The sequence below is a fragment of the Adiantum capillus-veneris genome, chromosome 11 (genome assembly GCF_014529385.1).
Source record: "Adiantum capillus-veneris isolate H3 chromosome 11, ASM1452938v2, whole genome shotgun sequence".
Lineage (NCBI taxonomy): Eukaryota > Viridiplantae > Streptophyta > Polypodiopsida > Polypodiales > Pteridaceae > Adiantum > Adiantum capillus-veneris.
Genome location: NC_140941.1, coordinates 98,021,945 through 98,028,329, shown reverse-complemented (window position 1 = coordinate 98,028,329; position 6,385 = coordinate 98,021,945).

Below are 6,385 nucleotides of genomic sequence, written 5' to 3'. Positions count from 1 at the left end.
TGTGGTCATTATTGAGACCGTATACTTTTTGTACGCCATATAAAGCGGTCAAGAGAGAGAAAAAATACACCTCGTGAAAGAGAGTGAGTGAGTGAGAGAGTGAGAGAGAGAGTGTGCAAGAGCATCGCCTGCGTCTCCGACAGCAACGCCACGCAGCGACATAACGAAGGTCTGCTTCTCCCTCTGGCTTTGCCTAAATCTCTCTATCTCTGTTTCTGTCACCCACACACAAACACACAGACACACATCTTTAAAATACAAACACACACACACACATACACACCCACACACACACAGACACACACAGACACACACACACACACACACACAGACACTCACAAACACACACACACACACACACACTCACAAACACACACACTTACACACAGACACACATCTTAAAAATACACACAAACACACACACACACACACACACATTCTCTCTCTCTCTCTCTCTCTCTCCCTCTCTCTCTATACCAAAGGCGCGCGTAGAGAGTCATACCCGTAGTGCATGTGTCTATGCGCGCCGTTAGTACTGTCCATTGAGTAGAGAGAGAGAGAGAGAGAGAGAGTATGGGTGTGTTATTTTAACCTATACTAACGGCGCGCGGACGTGCTTGTTGAGGTTAAAAAGTGGTCTGTGCGCGCCTTTAGTAATGTGGATTTTCTCTCTCTCTCTCTCTCTCTCTCTCTCTCTCTCTCTAGTTATATATGCTAAGCTATAGAAAGGAGAGAGAGAGAGAGAGAGAGAGAGAGAGAGAGAGAGAGAGAGTCAGAGAGAGAGAGAGAGAGAGAGAGAGTCAGAGAGAGAGAGAGAGAGAGAGATTCATAGAAAGAGAGAAGGGGATTGAGACTCTTCTTTTGGTGTACAGTAAGATGGCTAGAACAAAAGCCACTGCAAGGAAGGCAGGCAAGGGTCCAGGATTAGAATCGAAAGCAAGTGGTAGATCAGCAACCCCAAAGAAAAGACTTGGAAAACCAAATAAAATTCTGAAAGGGCCAAGGATGAAGAAGCTCCAAACCTGCATGGGACTTTTCAGAGAAATCAAAAAGGCACAGAAATGTGTAGATTTATGCATACCAAAGCTGCCCTTCCAGAGGATGGTGAGGTCCATATGTGATGAAGCTACCTGGGGCACCAAAAGGTGGAAGGTGGTGGCATTAATGGCTCTACAGGAAGCAGCTGAGGACTTCCTACTGGAGTACTTCAGTGACATGACCATTGTTGCAGCCCATGCCCACAGGGTTACTATAATGGACAAAGATAGTGAGACATTGAAAAGAATAAGGTGGAGGTATGACAAACTGCTGGTCCCCAATGTCTGCAAGGATAAGAAAATGAGAGAAATTTTGTTATACCCCTCGGAGCTAGTGCCTCAGCTCACAGTTGTAGATGTCACACATGATGTGAATACAAGGGCAAAGGCAGAGACTATTGCTCGCCAAACAGAGGAAATGAGGGAAGCAGAGCTTCAAGAGAAAGCAAAAGTAGCAGTGGAGTCCCAGAAACAAACAGAGTGCAATGTGACCCTGTCTATAGAGGCAATGAATCAAGAAACTCTACTTTCAATGAAGAATGGTTTGCTTGCAGAGATACCATTTGTAGATGGAACCAAAAAGCTAGCTCTGGAAAAGGTGGACATTGATTTATTGCAGAATCCAGATGCTCAGATTTCAGACACAATTATCTATGCTTGTCTTAAGTAAGTGTTACTATCTTGCTAGCTTTGAAAACTCAGATAATAGGTTTGCTAACTCAGGTAGAGTCTCTGCAGCCTGATCAAAAGTCAACTCCCATTGCACACTCACACAGAGGTGTTTCTCCTTGATCCACAAATGTCTGTAATTATTAGACAAAAGAATAGTCCATCTGGGACCTTTGAGAGCTGGTTTCGCCACTGTGCTATGCTGGAAGTTACTGTGATCATCTTCCCATATGAGAACAACCATCACTGGAGTCTCATATGCCTTGATGTTGACCAACCAGCAGTGTGGGTGTTCAATTCAATAAAAGGAACCCACCCTGAAATTAGGCTGTAAGTGTTTTGTGTCAGAAAGTGTTTATTATAGATATCCATGTAAATTTGAAGCCTCATGCTAACATCTTGACATTGCCTTGTGCAGTTGTATAAAGAGGTTGTTGCTTGCCTATGGCAAGCTATGTGGAAGGTATGAACTATACAAGGCCCCAATCAAAGAAGTACCTGTCCCAAATCAAACCGATGGGAATTCTTGCGGCTGGAGATGTCTTCTCCATGCAGAATATGTCCTGCAAAGCTACTTTGCATTAAAACCTTTCATGACTAAGGTACCCATTTTGCAATGCATTCAGTTAGTTTTGGTTTAGTCTATAAAAGAATTCTCATCATGTGGTCTTTCAATTTTGCAGAGTGCTTTAAAAAACTACACATATGATTATTTGCAAAGATATCGGGTAAGTTTAATACAACACCTGCTTACTATGTCTAGCCCTAGAGAGCTTGAAGATAGCGGCTTGGATGAGGGCGCACTATTGATCTTACAAAACATGACGTGCCACCACGACAAACCCCTACATCCGATACAGTGGAATCGCATCGGGCCGAGGGTGTCATATCAGCAGAAGATCAAAGAGTCGAGGATGAGGAAAGGACAAATGAGCATATGGAAGCTGCTAAGGTTCAACCGGAGGAGACAATGAAAGAGCCAAGTCAGCCAGTGGAACAGCCAAAAGAGCCTATGGCTGAAACCGAAGATGAGGAAAGCAGGCCTATAGATGAGCAAAAGGATATGGATGAGGAAAGCAGGCCTAGGGATGAGCAAAATGATATGGATCAGGGAAGGATGTATGAGGCAAGCCGATCAACCTTGAATCAGGCAGAAAGGGCCATGGGGGAGACCCCTGATGAAGATTTGAATGATGACTATGAAGATAAAGCGGAGGAGAGCAACAACGACATGAACACTACAGAGACCCAATATGGACCCTTGCTACCTGTAGATACGGTTGTTCCGGTAATGTCTATTCAAGTATGGCAAAATATGTTCAGCTTCTAACTACTTATATGTACTTGTCAACTTTTACAGAGGTTGATTATCTTGGACGTCAATGGATTGCTGCTGATGCGGGTGCCTCTCGGTGACAGAGGACCCTTTGAGGATTTGCAAACGTTTCGGATGGGAACTTGTCGAGTCGTGGTTCGTCCAGGAACCAAGGAGTTTATTGAGTTTCTTCTTCCGCGCTTCAGAGTTGGCATATGGTCTTCAATGCAAAGGCAAAACTTATCGCCACTAGTTGCAATAGTTTGCAGTGTATGCCAAGCTCACACGTCAGATTTTGCCTTTTTGTATGATCAAAGAAAATGCGTTACCGTTGAGGGCCACTACCACCCTAAAAAACCAGGATTACCTCTTTTGTACAAACCGTTTAGCCAAATCGGTGTACCCTTTGATGCAACTAATACACTACTAATTGATGATACTCCCGAAAAGGGAGAACTAAATCCGCCGGGAACAACTATCTCACCACCTTCTTTCGAGGGGCATTCCTTCGATTTTTACCTTGAAGACATTCTGATTCCATACTTACAGAAATTGTATCTCAGTCCATTGTTCACGGACGAGTTTGTACTTTCTAATGAATTAAGATGATTCTTCTATCTGTCTTTGTCTTGTCTAACATATATATATATATATATATATATAGACAGAGAGAGAGAGAGAGAGAGAGAGAGACAGAGAGAGATTTGACGTGGTAAAGAAATGTATTTCAAGCACACTTTTTCACAGGGCACAATTGAAAAATGAGATCAATAAACTTCATGTCTTGAAAGTCATTTGTATACACTTGGGTTTACAAGAATATCTGTTACATTGACACTACTTCAACCCGACCATCCAACTCTTTGCACAAAATATCTTTTTCTCTTCGCCGCATCACCTTACGGCCAGCTAAGAAAAAGGAAAAATCTGATAGTTCCTTGTCCATTGACTCTTCAATGATGTCATTTCGCAAATGCTGAAGACTGCATAGCTCCCTTATTGTAACCACCAATAGTAGGCCATTCTCTTTATCAATCACTTCCACATCCACAGTAGGATTATCTTCCAAACCTGCAGAAACTTGGTCCATAGAAATGTACTTACCGTTTAGCATTTGTGATCGCATATACCAAAATGAGAGTAATAGTGATTGGCTTGCAATCATGTACTTGACAACTAGAGTATCAAGCGCGACCTCGCACCGTAAACCAATCTCTTCCTTTGCATACCATCCTTTGTCAAGAAGTTTGTCACAGGATGACTGCTGAAATGACTTGCACATGAACATAGTTTTTGTAACTCTGATGTTGTAGCTATGAAACAGCTCTATGAAGAGTGCAACAGGACAAAAGTTTGCAATTCGAACCAGTTTGGTAGGAATAGAGCTACGTAGAGACCTTTGTATATCCTTGTAGAGCTTACTTCGCATTGCCTCCACCATTGTTTCCTCGGGAACTGGCCAGTCCACAGTGTTCCAATCGGTCGGTAGAGGCAGTTTCACCAACATGCCATTCTTATTGCCTGAGCTGAGTTGGTAAAAGTGGTCATAAAAAAAGATTCCCTCATCAGCCAATCTTTTGCTGCTCCTCTCTGAGTACTGTAGAGAACCAATATGGGCATGTACAACATGGAAGAGGCCTATTATGCACTCCATAGGCTCCCATTGCTCATAAGAAGAGGAATAAACATCTGCAATATATATAAGAAGAGTTAAACTAAGAGTATGAATAAGTACAAATGACAAATCTAATGTAATTGAGTTGTGAAGAGTAGAGACATTACTCATAACAAGCGGGAGAAACATTGCAAAATATATAAGAAAAGTTATAATGAGAGTATCAGTAAGTTCACATGTCAAGAGTACTTACAATTGCAACGTGGTTGATGTATATTTGATACATTTCCACCGTTTGCTATCACCTCTGGATGGGTAAACACATGCTGAACAAGAACTTCCTTTACAGATCTTTTGCCGATCTCAACTTTGAAATCCAACACCCTGGCCTTCCATGCTGAGCGGTAAACGTTGATACCACTAGACCTCTTGGGTCTTCTTGGTTGCATGAGGACCCATGAACCTTTGTTTATCCTTTGTCCAACCCATTGGTTGTCTGCACTTATTGAAGCTGGTATTGTAATTGAGGATATGCTATTACTTGGCCTTCTAGGCAAAGTGCCGTTGTTGTTTGTTGGTGTGAGAGACAGTAAACACCTTGAGGCTCTTGGGCGAGAAGACGTGGATGCCATAACTCTCAGAGAAAAGCTTTAGTGGAGGGAGATTCACTTTGAAAGCATTCTAATGGAGGGAAAGTGTTTTAAAATTCCAATATCTTGTGCGGGCTTAATGGTCACCCTCCAGTACGTTAATGACCATGAGAGAATATCAGAAGTGGGACCACACGCAAGCACCTAAAAGCTCGGTAAAAGTAAGGAAATTACTATGCTACAATCCTAGTTTCGTGAAAGTTTTATGCTATTTTCCTTTTTTTTGAGTCTTTCCAGGTACTTTTCTACGTAACGTAGCCTTCATGCTCATTGGACGCGCTCTATTTTTCTCTCTCTTCATATGGCCCTCCAAATGACCTCCAAAATTTCCTAATGATAGCTTGGGGCGGTCCTGAGGTTGATTGGGTGTTTTCCACTGGCATAGTAAGGTTGAAGGATTTATCCGAATTACTACTGCCAGGTGTTTATAATGGGGCTAAGATTAAGCTATGTTATTTTCATGAGAAAGAGACTTCCAGAGAAGAAGATACTGGCATTTTAGGAACTGATGGCCAGGAAAATACAAAATCAGCCATTCTAAATCTTTTTCGTGTACAACCAGTACCAGAGCCAGTCAAGGTGTCATAAAAGTCTGAATACGACAAAGCACTGCCAGTGGTGGCAGAGAAAGTAATGTATCCGAACCAATGTCAGTTTTTATGGACAAAAGAGTCAGTGGGATTGCATGTGATAATCATTAAATGGAACATGGGGAGTATTAGCCAATGCATGTGTGCCACGTCATTGACAGTGCACAAAACTCTAGGAACGGTAAGTAGTGGAGATTTTATGGTGCGAACGTGTATAACGGTAAGGCAAGTGGGCATTCTTCCTCATCATAGATCTCATGCGCGACACCTGCGTGTTGTTACACACTTGCCATCACCAAGCTTTGAGGCTTCTTCACTACAACCACACACATCCTCGTCCGAAGAATCTATTGATCATTGTCTATCCTTACCAGACACACCTCGCTACATCTTTGACTATCCAAGTAAGTCTTCTTCCTCTATAGACTTATTGTCCTCACAGTGCATGGGCAGAAGAAATATATCGGAGAAGATGCAGGATACCATAGACGAAACTTTGGCAGTTATCA